The sequence below is a fragment of the Chiloscyllium punctatum genome, chromosome 20, assembly GCF_047496795.1.
Source record: "Chiloscyllium punctatum isolate Juve2018m chromosome 20, sChiPun1.3, whole genome shotgun sequence".
Lineage (NCBI taxonomy): Eukaryota > Metazoa > Chordata > Chondrichthyes > Orectolobiformes > Hemiscylliidae > Chiloscyllium > Chiloscyllium punctatum.
This window is the reverse complement of record NC_092758.1, coordinates 3,703,631-3,718,037: the sequence shown is the minus strand read 5'-3', so window position 1 is coordinate 3,718,037 and position 14,407 is coordinate 3,703,631. Positions and strand designations below refer to the sequence as shown.

Genomic DNA, 14,407 nt, shown 5'->3' with positions numbered 1-14,407 from the left:
AGTACTTCTCCACATCACAAAAAGGCAACTGCAGACTTTGTCCAGAGTCCAGGCTAATTACAAAATCACAGAATTGTGCCACTGTAGAAGGAGGACACTCAGGCCATTGTGTCTGTGATGGCTCTTCAAGTAAGCATTACTGCTGGTGCCAATCCCCTGCTGTATCACCACATCCTTGCACATGTTTTCTACCTAATTTATTATCCAATGCCCCTCTTGAATGTATCAATTCAAGAACCCACCTCCACCACATTTCCAGGCAGTGCATTCCAGATCCTGCCCACTTGCTGTGTGGTTAGCACTGCTGCCTCACAGCACCAGGGACCCAGGTTCAATTCCAGCCTTGGGTGGCTGTTTCTGTGGGATTTGCATATTCTCCCCGTGCCCTGTGTGGACTTTATCTGGATGTTCCGGCTTCTGCTAACACTCCAAAGATGTGCAGGTTAGGGTGGATTGGCTCTGTTAAATTGTCCATAGTGTGCAGGCTGGATAGATTAGCCATGGATAATGCAGGAAGACAGGGCTGGGATGGCCTTTGGAAGGTCAGTGCAGATGCAATGGGCTTAATGGCATCTTTTTGCACTGTAGGGCCTCTCTGTGTGAAACAGTTTATTTTCCTCTCCTTGTATTTTGCTTCTTTTGCAAATCATTTTTAATCTGGATCCTCTAATTTTTCATAATAATTTAGAGTCATAGAAATATACAACATGGAAACTGACCCTTAGGTCTAACTTGTCCATGGCAACCAGATATCCCAACCCAACCTAGTCCCATTTACCTGCACCCGGCCCATATCCCTCCAAACCCTTCCTATTCATATACCCATCCAGATGCTTTTTAAATGTTGCAATTGTACCAGCCTCCGCCACATCCTCTGGCAGCTCATTCCATACACGTACCACACTCTGCGTGAAAACATTGCTCCTTCGGTCTCTTTTATATCTTTTCTCTCACACCCTCTAGTTCTGCCCTCTAGTTCTGGACTTCCCCATGATAGGAAAAGACCTTGTCTATTTACCCTATCCATGCCCATCATGATTTTATAAACCTCTATAAGGTCACCCCTCAGCCTCTGCTGATCCGGGGAAAACAGCTTCAGCTTATTCAGCCTCTCCCTGTAGCTCAAATCCTCCAACCCTGGCAACATCCTTGTAAATAAATCTTCTCTGAAAATTTTCATGTTTCACAACATCCTTCTGATAGGAAGGAGACCAGAATTGCATGCAATATTCCAACAGTGGCCTAACTAGTGTCCTGTACAACCGCAACATGACCTCCCAATTCCTACATTCAATGCAGGGACCAACAAAGGAAAGCATACCAAACACCTTCTTCACTATCCTATCTACCTGCAACTCTACTTTCAAGGAGCTATGAACCTGCACTCCAAGGTCTCTTTGTTCAGCAACACTCTCCAGGACCATACCATTCCTGAAGAAGGGCTCATGCCCGAAACGTCGATTCTTCTGCTCCTTGGATGCTGCCTGACCTGCTGCGCTTTTCCAGCAACACATTTTCAGCTCTGATCTCCAGCATCTGCAGTCCTCACTTTCTCTTACCATTAAGTCCTGCTAAGATTTACTTTTCCAAAATGCAGCACTTGATATTTATCTAAATTAAACTCCATCTGCCACTCCTCATCCCATTGGCCCATCTGATCAAGATCCCGTTGTACTCTGAGGTAACTTCCTTTGCTGTCCACTACACCTCTAATTTTGGCGTCATATACAAACTTACTACCTCTGTTCACATCCAAATTATTTATATAAATGACGAAAAGCAATGCTCCCAGCATCGATCCCATGACACATCACTGGTCACAGGCCTCCAGTCTGAAAAGCAACCCTCCACCACCACCCTCTGTCTTCTACCTTTGAGTCGGTTCTGTATGCAAATGGATAGTTCTCCCTGTATTCCATGAGATCTAACCTTGCTAACCAGTCTCCCATGAGGAGCTTCTCAATGTCTACTTCATCCAGATCTTCATTATTTTGCAAATGTCTATCAAATGTCCTCTCAGCCTTTTTCTCTCCAAGGAGAGCAGTCCCAACTTCTTCAATCTATCCTCATCCCTGAAGTTGCTCATTCCTAAAATCAATCGTGGAAATCACTTCTGCACTCCCTTTCATGTACTCACATCTTTCCTATAATTTGATACACAGAACTGTACACAATGCTCCGAGCCTACCACTTCTGCCTTCAATGTGGAAGCCACTACTTTAATTGATTGATTTATTTATTGTTGTCACATGTACCGAGGTAGAGTGAAAAGTGGTGTTTTGTGTGCTCTACAGGCAGTGCATCAGGGTAGCAGAACAGAGTGCAGAATACAGTTTTACAGCCACAGATGAGGTGCAAACAGAGAGATCTGGATTAACGTTTTGAGAGGTCCATTCAGAAGTCTGTTTGCATATATATTCAAAATTTTATATCTTCTGCCCAATGGAAGAGGGTGGAAGAGAGTATAATTGGGGTGGAGGGATCTTTGATTATGCTGCTTGCTTTCCCGAGGCAGTGGGAAGTATAGATGGAGTCAATGGATGGGAGGCTGGTTTGTGTGATGGGCTGGGCTATGTTCACACCTCTCTGTAGTTTTTTTCCATTCTTGGACAGAGGAGTTGCCATGCCATTCCATGACACATCTAGATAGGATGCTTTCTATGGTGCACCCAAAGAAATTAGTAAGAGTCCTTGTGGGCATATCGAATTTCATTAGCCCCTTCAGGAACAGAGATTTTGTTGTGCTTTCTTGACCATTGCGTCCACATGGGTGGACCAGGACAGATTGTTAGTGATCATCACTCCAAGGAGCTTGGTGTTCTCGACCACCTCTACCTCAGCCCCATTGATAGAGAGAGGGGCGTGTCCTCAACTCCGCCTCCTGAAGACAATGACCAGTTCCTTCATTTTGCTGACATTGAATTGAATTGAATTTATTGTCACATGTACCAAGGCACAGTGAAAAGCATTGTCTTGCGAGAAATACAGGCAAATCACAGTTAAGTAGCATAGATAGTAAATAATAGGTAAGCAGTGGCAAAAACAAAACACAGGTGAATGTTAAGAGTTTGTGAATCCATTCAGTGTTCTAACAACAGTCGGGTGGAAACTGTTTCAAAACCGGCTGGTGCGTGTGTTCAGGCTTCTGTACCTTCTCCCCGATTGCAGAGGTTGTAGAAAAACATTGCCAGGGTGGGATGGATCTTTGAGAATGTTGGTGGCCTTTCCTTGACAGCGGGCCTGGGAGATGGATTCTATAGATGGGAGGTTGGCCTTTGTGATTGTCTGGGCTGAGTTCACCACTCTCTGTAGCTGTCTCTGATCTTGAATGGTACAGTTGCCATACCAGATAGTGATGCATCCAGACAGAATGCTCTCGATGGTGCACCTATAAAAGTTGGCAAGGGTATTCACTGTCATGGCAAATTTCCTCAGGTGCCTGAGGAAGAGGAGACGTTATTGGGTCTTTGTAACCAGTGCGTCCACATGAAGAGTCCAAGAAAGCTTGTTGTGGATGACCACTCCCAGGAACTTGACACTCTCCACTCGTTCCACCTCTGTGCTGTTAATATGTCGGGGGGGCGGCTGGCCATGAGTAACATGCTGTTGAAAGTCAATAGTGAGTTCCTTGGTTTTGCCAGCATTGAGAACTAGATTGTTCTTGATTATTGTCTTTATGCCATGCCACTAAGCACTCAATCTCTTTCCTGTACTCTGTCTCTCTACTCTGTCTCATCATTGCTTGAAATCTGACCTATAACAGTGGTGCCATCAGCAATCTTGTAAATGGAGTTGGGGGGGGGGGGGGGGGGGGGGCGGGATTATGGCTACCCAGTCATGAGGGTAAAAGGAGTACTGTAGGGGGTTAGGTAAGCAGCCTTGTGAGGCACCAGTGCTGAGGATTATGGTGGAGAAGGTGCTCTTGCCTAATCCTACTGATAGTGGCCTACAGATCAGGAAGTCCAGGATCCAGTTACAGAGGTGGGAGCCAAGATCTCGGTCTCAGAATTTTAACAGCTTGTTTGGAATTAGGGTGTTGAAGGTGGAGTGTAGTCAGTAAGTAGGAGCCTGAAGTTGGTATCCTTGTTATCCAGACGTTCCAGGGATGAGTACAGGGTCAGGGAGATGGCGTCTACCATGGATATGTTGGACTGGTAGGGGAATAGGAAGGGAACAGTCTGGGAGGCTGGAGTTGCTGTGAGCCATGACCAACCTCTCAAAGCTCTCCGTATTTGTGGAAGTCAGAGCCACCAGGCAGTAGTCATTGAGGCACACTGCACGATTTTTATCTGACACTGGGATGTCACTGTGGTCTTCTTGAAGCAGAGGGGGACTTCAGATCGCAGTGAAAAAAGGTTAACAGTGTCAGTGAATACTCCCGCCAGCTGGCCCTCACAGGATCTGAGTGCACGGCCAGGAACTCCGTCCAGGCCAGCGGCTTTCCATGGGTTCACTCTCAAGATGACCAATCTAACATCTGTGGAGGAGACCACGGGGGTACCGGTGCAACCGAGGCTGTTGGGATTGTTTCACTGCCCTTCTACTCAAAGTGAGCATTGAATATTTTGAGCTTGTTTGTGGGGATGTACTGTTGTCCTGTTCGATTCTGTTCAACTTTGCTTTGTAGCCCATTATGTAATGCAAACCTTGCCACAAATGACAGGTGTCCATGTGGTTGGTCTGATTCTGAAGCTTAGTTTGGTATTGCCTCTTGGTATCCCTGATGGCCTTGTGAAGGATGTACCTGGATTTCCAGTACAGGTCAGGGTTGCCTGACTGGTATGCCTTGGACTTGGGCTTCAGAAGCAAGTGGATCTCCCGATTCATCCATGGCACCAGGAGGAGGAATATGTGGTGGACTTTTCCCTTAGTCAGTTGCATTTTCACTAGAGTTTGATGTTTTTGAGTCCAGTTCTCCCGGCAGAGATTTGAATATTCAAGTGTAACACTGAGGGAATGCAAATGGAATGTAGGTCTTTATTTCAAAGGGAAACAAGTATAAAATTAAGGACGTTTTGCTAAATTTATAAAGGCACTAGTTACACCAAGCTGGAACTCTGAACAGTTTTGAGCTCTTACCTAAGGGAAGGTCTACTGGCAGTGTAGTCAGTCTGGGGAAGGTTCACTCAACTAATCGCAGGTAAGGAAGGATTATCGAATGAGGAGAAGATTAAGAAGATTTGAGAAGATTGGGTCTGTACTCATTGGAGTTTAAAAGAATGAGAGGCAACCTTATTGAAACATACAAGATTGTTAGGAGATCTGACAGGATAGATGGTGAGAGATTATTTCCTCTTCTGGGAGAGTCTAAGACCAGATGGCATCCTCTCAGAATAAGGGGATGTACATTTAAGATAGAGATAAGGAGGAATTTCATCTCTCAGAGGATAGTATTTCTGTAGAATTCCTTACCACACACGGATGTTAAAGCTGGGTTATTCATTATTTTTGAGGCTGAGACAGACAGATGTTTACTCAGTAAGAGAATCAATTGGACCAGCCACCACCACTTCCTCTGGCAGCTTATTCCATACATGTGTGAAAAAGCTGTCCCTTACGGGTGGCAACGATGACTGAGTGGTTAGTACTGCTGCCTCACAGCGCCAGGGACCCAGGTTTGATTCCCAACTTGGGTAACTGTGTGAGTTTGTACATTCTCCCCATGTCTTTGCGGGTTTCCTCCTGGTGCTCTGGTTTCCTCCCATAATCCAAAGATGTTCAGATCCGGTGAATTGGTCATGCTACATTGTCCATAGTGTCAGGGGAAATAGAGGTAGGGGAATGGGTCTGGGTGGGTTACTCTTCAGAGGGTCAGGATGGACTTGTTGGGCCAAATGGCCTGTTTCCATACTGTAGGGAATCTAATCTCTTAGGTCCCTTTTATATTTTCCCCTCTCACCCTAAACCTATGCCCTCTAGTTCTGGGCACCGAATTACAACAGTCACCCATAACCTCATGTCCTTTGTGTCCTCAAATCATTTTCCTGGGTTTGCCAGGATAGGAGAGGCTGGTGAAAAGGCAGAAAAGTGAAGTTGAGGATTATCAAATCAGCCATGAATGGTGAAGCAGACTCATGGGGCTGAATGGCCTGGTTCAGCTCCTACAGCATATGGTCTTAAGGTCAGTTAGGAAAGAAGCATCAGAACCAAGATGGATATTTTGAGTGATTTAGGACCATTCTGGACAGTATACCTCTCTCGTAAGCCATTGGGTTTGGAATGAATGGATTTATTTTGTGAAGTTTCATAACTCTCCTTCACTTCTCCCTTAACATGGTCTTATCCTATTCTTCTCTCTCTCTCTCTCTGTCTCTCTCACACACGCACAAACACACACAGTCTCCCAGCTGTTTTACCCAAACCACTGTCAAGACCCACGCAATCCAAAGGGAAACTAATGTCCTTAGGACACATCTGGCCCGCATAATTAAACACAGATAAAAGGAAATGTTTCAATTGAAATTCAAAAAAAACTCTCTTCATTCCTTCGGTCAATTCCAACAATTTACAAGGAGCTTCTCTGCAGTAAAACCCAGGGTAACAGCTCTTAGTTTCTTCATACAACATGGTATCCCTACTCAGTATCCCGGCAAATTCAGCAAAATAACTTGAGAACACAAGGCATATGAGGTTATGAGTGACTGTTGTAATTCTATGAGATCTCGTCCCTGAGCAATTTAACTAAATAGAACAGCGTTGCTATTGGCATGGGTCAAATCCAAAGGAAAATTCAGCATTAATGGTTTATTCTCCCATTGACTCAGCTGGCAAAGGTTAAGACAATTAATCAAATGACTCTCCAGTTTCATTCACATCTCCGCCATATGGGCCGATCTTCAGTTGGAGGTGAATCAGAATCCTATACTTGCCTATTTTTGTGGTGGGATACGGTAAAAATTATTCCCCAGTGCGCTCACACTCACCCCAGGGTCAGAATCTGTCATGGTCTGATGCTTCCATGATTGAACAGCTTCATTATCACTCAGAAAATCAAAATAGCCACCATAAGTATTGGGTAACACCCACAGAACTGCGTTTTCAAATAAAAGCCTTCCAGAAGAGGATGAAGTAATTGGAGGGAAATGTAGGGGAAGTCACGGGAATTCAATTTGCAATGAAATCATTCCAATGGAAATTTCTCCCTTTTGTTCTTATTATTGTAGCTCTCCATGTATTTTCAAGCAGAAAACTTAAAGACCAAAGGGCAAAACTCTCCAAATCACTCAACGTCACATAGCTGTGTGTCTGACACACAGGCATTAACTAAACAGAGGCAAAAGTGAGGACTGCAGATGCTGGAGATTAGAGTCAAAAGCATGGTGTTGGAAAAGCACGGCAGGTCAGGCAGCATTCGAGGAGCAGGAGAATTGACATTTTGGGCAAAAACCCTTCGTTTCTGATGAAAGGCTTTTGCCCGAAACATCGATTCTCTTGCTTCTCCGACACTGCATGACCTGCTGTGCTTTTCCAGCACCACGCTCTCCACTTTAAAACAGAGCAAAGTCTGAGCAATAATAAACCTACAGTGAAGTGCTGTGCGTGACGACCTTACATTGGCAAATATTGTCACTTGGAAACCAGGACATCAATCCAATTCTTGTTTTTTTCCAAGATCTTATTTGGTTGGATCCCTTGCTGTAATGCCAGATCAGCCATGTCATTATTATTCAACTTTCTTGAAAAAAAAACATTCTGGCATGTTGTCAATCTGTAATAAATCCTGAGATGTTGATTCAAATTTGATCGGATTCTCAACATTTAAGACTAGTCGGATCAGATAGTTAAAACCTCCCATAAGGCTTACATTTATCAGTCTATAATCGGATAGTAAAGCTGCTCCATGCATTATGTCTCCTTTAATGTTTATATGGTTTTCTTGGTGAACAGCTGGGAGGTAAAATTACTATTACATTTCAGGGTTGGATTTGATCACCACAGTTAACAAGGACTGGGTTATATCACTCACAAATCCTCTCTCTCCTGTTCTTGGTCATTAACTGTTTGCAACTGAACAGGTTCGTTAAAAAATTTTAACTCTTCAGTCTTGGTGACTATCTTTGAGGAGAAAGTGAGGACTGCAGATGCTGGAGATCAGAGCTGAAAATGTGTTGCTGGAAAAGCGCAGCAGGTCAGGCAGCATCCAAGGAGCAGGAGAATCGACAATTCGGGCATAAGCCTGAAGAAGGGCTCATGCCCGAAACGTCGATTCTCCTGTTCCTTGGATGTTGCCTGACTTGCTGCGCTTTTCCAGCAACACATTTTCAGCTCTTGGTGACTATCTGCCTCACTTCCCTGGCTATCTTTGTACCTGGTGTCCTTGCAGATGGAATACTTGTACCTACCAACACTCCCAATGTCTTTAGAAAGAGTTAGGCATCACAGTGGATAGAAAGCTTTACTCTCCTTGCAACTCCCTTGGTTCAACCCCCGCCCCCTCACTTTTATTGGCCTGGACTGCTCTTTATGGGCTTTGCATGTAAATTATTCAATTAGAAATGCAGGCGATTTACTGGTAGTAGTTAATAGTCATTAAGTCAAACAGCACTGAAAGAGACCCTCAAGTCCATCCAGTCCATGCTGACCATGTCTCCAAACTAAACTCATCCCCCTGCCCACTCCTAGCCCATATCCCTCCAAACCTTTCCTTTTCATGTACTTATTCAAATGGCTTTTAAACGTTGTAATTCTACCCACATCCATGACTTCCTCAGAAAGTTCATTTCACCCACAAACCACTCTCTTTGTAAAAAAAAATTTGCCCCTTCTGTCTTTTTTAAATCTCTCTCGTCTCACCTTAAAAATGTGCCCCTAGTCTTGAAATCCCCTGATAAGAAAAAAGTTCCATAGTGGATTTCATATGAAAGAAAAACGTTCAGCTCTTCTGGATATAAGAAAGGACAGTTAGCTTAGGTTCTTGTGGTGCAGTAGTAGTCTCTGTGCCTCCAGACTAGGAGGCCCACATTCAAGTTCCACCAGGTCCAGTGGTGTGCCATAACAAACAAAAACAGAAATTGCTGGAGGAACTCAGGAGTTCAGGCAGCATCTGTGCAGAGAGAAGCACAGTTAATGTTTCAGGTCTAGTGACCCTTCATCTGAACTGAAGAACAGTCATATTGTACTCAAAATGTTAACTCTGTTCTATCTCCACAGATGCTGCCAAACCAGCTGAGTTTCTCCAGCAATTTCTGTTTTTGTTTGTTTCAAATCTACCACATCTGCAATTGCTTGTTGGATTTTAGTGTGTCATAAAATGCCTGAATGAGTTGATTAGAAAATACCCAAATCTTAAGTCTGGGTAGGCATTTCTGGTGCAAGTGATAGTGTTCCAACTTCTAAGCTAGAAGGTCCAGATTCAAATTCCATCTGATACAGATGTGTGATTTAACACATCGCGAATAATAGAACGAAACAGTCCTGAAGAGCTCCTTTGACCCATCAAGGTGTGTACTGGGAAAAAAGATTCTGAATCTGCACTAGTCCCTCTTTCCCACACTAGGCCCACAGCCTTGAATGTTATGAAACTTTGAGTGCTCATCTCAATATGTTTTAAACAGGTAGGATTTATTTTTTCCCATCTCAACTCCCCTCCCAAGCAGTGAATTCTAAATCCTTACCACCCTCTGGGTGAAAAAAAATTCCTCAAATTCCCCTCCTGCTTTTCATCTTAAAAATGGGTGCCCTTGTTATTGACCTTTCAACCAAGAGGAACAGCTGCTTCCTATCTTCTCTGTCCATGCGCCTCATAATCTTAGACACCTCAATTCCCCTCTCAGTTTTCCCTGCTCCAAAGAAAACAACCTGAGCTTATCCAGTCTCTCTTCATCGCTGAAATGTTCCATCCGAGGCAACATCCTGGTGAATCTCCTCTCCAACCCCCTCCAGTGCAATCTGCATCTAAACATGTTGATTATAAAATACCTCAAGGGACATTTGTGGCACAGTGGTAGTGTATTCCTACGCTTGAACTAAGAGCTGGAGGTTCAAGTCCCACCTGCTCCTGGGGTGTGTGATAACATCTCGCAGAAGATAGTTAGATCTTAAGCCTTATTATCCTGGCACATTTTCTGTTCTGTGTCAGCTTTTGCCCACAGGGCTTACTGATTTGCTGGAAAAGATAATGATTATAAATCTCATACAGAGGATCATCATGTTGAGGTTGAGCACAGACTTCCAGGAAAGATCACTGAAGTGGTTCTCACACACACAGCTGCAGAGTTAGTCAGTGCAGCCTGGCCACTCTCTCAGGTGGATTGAAGAGTATAACTTTAACGATGCAGAGGAGAGTGATTTATCCTTGGTTACTATTTAGATTAGATTAGATTCTCTACAGTGTGTAAACAGGCCCTTCTGCCCAACAAGTCCACACCACCCTCTGAAAAGAAACCCACCCAAACCCATTCCCCTACCCTATATTTACTCCTGACTAACACACCAGGCCACACCCACACAGGCACAGGGCGAATGTGCAAACCTCACACAGACAGGCCGCAATTGAACCCAGGATCCTGGTGCTGTGAGATAGCAATACTAACCACTGAGCCACTGTGCCACCCAAATCCTCCAACAATATCATTGATGACACAGATGATTTCATCATTGATCACTTTGCTGTTGTTCACTCTCCCTACATTGTATCAGAGAATATGCTTTAAAAAGTAACGACTTTGGGAGGTTCTGAAGTTGTGAATGGTATTGCATGAGCACGTCTTTTTATCTTTCACAGTCAACTGGTCCTAAGGTAAGGACAAGTCAGAGGTTTCTAGCACAGCCAGGTTCACAAAGCAGTCCAATGACACCATTACATAAACGTATATCATCATCCAACAGAATGAGGCAAACACTCATTTTGTCCACCACTGACATTCAGTAGTAGCAGGTGTGTACTATCCACAAGATGCACTGCATTCCCTTCAAAATCCTGGAATTCCTTCCTAAGGGCATTAATGATCTAACTACATCAGATGGACTGCAGCAGTTCAAGAAGACAGCTCACAACCACCATCTCAAGGGGCAATTAGGGACGGTCAATAAATGCCGGTCAGGCAGCAATGCCTATGCCCCATGAATGATTCAAAAACAATGTCCCTTCACACATTTACAAATCCTGAAAAGATTGAACAATACTTAGGACCCAGAGGGTCAGATGTCTGAGTAATATTTGGAAAGCTGTGGTTTTTCACAGAGTTTTGGACTCAGCCTGGAATAACCAAAGTCTAGGATCAGAAACCAATTTCATCCAGACCTCCCCAAACGTTGCTCCACTGTTAGTCTAATAATGACAAGCAACAGCTGAACCCCAAGGACAACAATTCTTCCAACAACTTTTCCTTCCATTTTATTCAATAAGATTCAAGAGCTGAAGTGTATTGATCCATCATCTCACCAGATCATGGCTTAGTATCACGTAAACCCATAGCCCTTGATGCCTTTATCACCTAAACAATTCCAGCAACCTCTATCTTGAATGTACTCAATAAATGAGCATTCACAACCCCTAGGGTGGAGAATTCCAAAGATTCACAACTCTTTGAGTGAAGAAATTTCTATTTATCTTTGTTCTATTCTAACACTGACCTTGTGTTCTCAATTCCTCAGGCAGGAAAAACATTTTCTCACATTTACCCAGTTATGGCTGAAACAAAGATGGAAATTCTCAATGTGGTTAAGCCTAGCCTTCCTTTGAAAGTGATATTGTCACATTGTTTTGGGTTGGGAGTGCCAAACATTGTTTTTCTAATCACCCTGTTCAAAGATGTTATTACATACTTCCAGAATAACTGGAACTTGAACCTGAGGTAGGAACTTGAAACTCTTGAATTAGAAGTAAGGTCATGACACATGCACTTGAGCCCTTGAGCCCGCCCCTCCAATCGCCACCAGGACAGAATCCCACTGGTCCTCACCTACCACCCCACCAACCTCCATATACATCGTATCATCCGTCGTCATTTTCGCCACCTCCAAACAGACCCCACCACCAGGGATATATTTCCCTCCCCTCCCCTATCAGCGTTCCGAAAAGACCACTCCCTCCATGACTCCCTCGTCAGGTCCACACCCCCCACCAACCCAACCTCCCTCCCAGCACCTTCCCCTGCAACCACAACAAATGCAAAACTTGCGCCCACACCTCCCCCCTTACTTCCCTCCAAGGCCCCAAGGGATCCTTCCATATCCGCCACAAATTCACCTGCACCTCCACACACATTATTTACTGCATCCTCTGCACCCGCTGTGGCCTCCTCTTTATTGGAGAGACAGGCCGCCTACTTGCGAAACATTTCAGAGAACACCTCTGGGACACCCGGACCAACCAACCCAACCGCCCCATGGCTCAACACTTCAACTCCCCCTCCCACTCCACCAAGAGCATGCAGGTCCTTGGACTTCTCCATCACCAGACCATAGCAACACGACGGTTGGAGGAAGAGCGCCTCATCTTCTGCCTAGGACCCCTCCAACCACAAGGCATGAACTCAGATTTCTCCAGTTTCCTCATTTCCCCTCCCCCCACCTTGTCTCAGCCCCAATCCTCGAACTCAGCACCACCTTCCTAACCTGCAATCTTCTTCCTGACCTCTCCGCCCCCACCCCCACTCCGGCCTATCACCCTCACCTTATCACCCTCACCTTAACCTCCTTCCACCTATCGCATTTCCAATGCCCCTCCCCCAAGTCTGTCCTCCCTACCTTTTATCTTAGCCTGTTGGACATACTTTCTTCATTCCTGAAGAAGGGCTCATGCCCGAAACGTCAATTCTCTTGCTCCTTGGATGCTGTCTGACCTGCTGTGCTTTTCCAGCAACACATTTTCAGAAACAATTTCCCAGCATCCACCCTTTCTAAGCTATGCATTATCTTGTAAGTTTCTATTAGATCTCCCCTCAACCTTCTAAACTTTAATGGATACAATCCCAATGAATACAATGAATACAATCCTGTGAAGCATCTTAGGACCTTGCATAAAATAAGGAGCTATATAAAAAAAATTATTTTCTTCTTGAGCTTCATTGTATGTACTCAGAGAGAAAATGATTCCTTGTTGCACTCCCACATCACATGACTCAGTAATCGCACACCAGCACATATTGAAATGTCTCATCTGATGTGAATTAAAATGCTATGTTTCTCAGCCTTCTACCCGGGGAATGATCTTTCCCACATCCCCAGCTCTGAAACCATTGGTCTAAAAATAATAAATCATCTCCAAGACTTTCTTCCGGGTATGTAATTATCCAGACATGACCAGTTAATCAAATTCTCACAAGTACAAAAATAAAACAAGAGTATTAAAAAAAAACACAGGCAATTAAGCAAAAACTGCAGTTGAGAACTTTAGTTTAATATTCAGTGGACTTGTTTTATTGCCTAATTTTTCACTCAATACATATCCCGGAATGACAGAATTATTATGGTGCAGAGGAGGCCATTTGGCCCATTGTATCTCCATCAGTTCTATCCCCTACTGCCAATCTCCTGCCTTTTCCTCATTTCCCTGAACCTGCCTCCAGCACATTTCCAGATGATGCATTCCACACCCTAACTACTTGCTGGGTGAAAACATTTTTTTTTCACATCACCCTTGCTTCGTTTGCACATCACTTCAAATCTATGGTCTCTCATTCTTCTTTCTTTTACAAGTTTCTCTCCAACTACTCAGTCTAGCCCACTCAGGATTTTGCAAACCCCAATCAAATCTCCTCTCAGCTGCCTTCTCTCCATGGAGAATAGTCCCAGCTCATTCAATGCATCTTCATCATTGAAGTTTCTCATTCAGAGTTTCATAGAGTCACAGAGTTATAAAGCACAAAAACAGACCCTTCGATCCAACTCATCCATACCGACCGGACATCTCAATCTGACCTAGTCCCTAGTCCCTATACAGTCCCTCTAAACCTTTCCTATTCGTGTTCCATGCCAGATGCCTTTTCAATGTTGTAATTGTACCAGCCTCCACCACTTCGTCTGGCAGTTCATTTCATACACGTACCACCCTCTGTATGAAAACATTTCTCTCAGGTCCCTTTCAAATATTTTCCTTCTCACTCTAAGTTTACGCCCTCTAGTTCTGGCCTCCCCTACTCTTGAAAAAACACTCTGTCTCTTTATCCCATCCATTCCCCTCATGATTTTATAAACCTCGAGCAGGTCACCCCTCAGTCTCTGACACTCCAGGGGAGGCAGCCCTGGTCTAGTCAGCCTTGCCCTATTGTCAAATCCTCCAATCCTGCCTGGAACCATACTTGTAAATCATTTCTGCAATCTCTCTCCAATTTGTTCACATCCTTTCTGGAAGGTAGTGACCACAACTATATACAGTACTCCAGATGAGGTGTAGCAAGGGTCCTCGACAAGAGTACCTGTAGAAATTTGCTGATTTACATTTACAAAGCATTAGAAATTTTTT

The 14,407-nt window shown here is 44.2% G+C and overlaps 1 protein-coding gene across 4 annotated transcripts in view; it reads right to left on the bottom strand.

Moving 5' to 3' along the window:
- LOC140491840 (protocadherin-1-like) overlaps positions 1–14,407 on the bottom strand; it is a 381,682-nt gene that overhangs the window by 300,740 nt on the left and 66,535 nt on the right. The window lies entirely within an intron of this gene.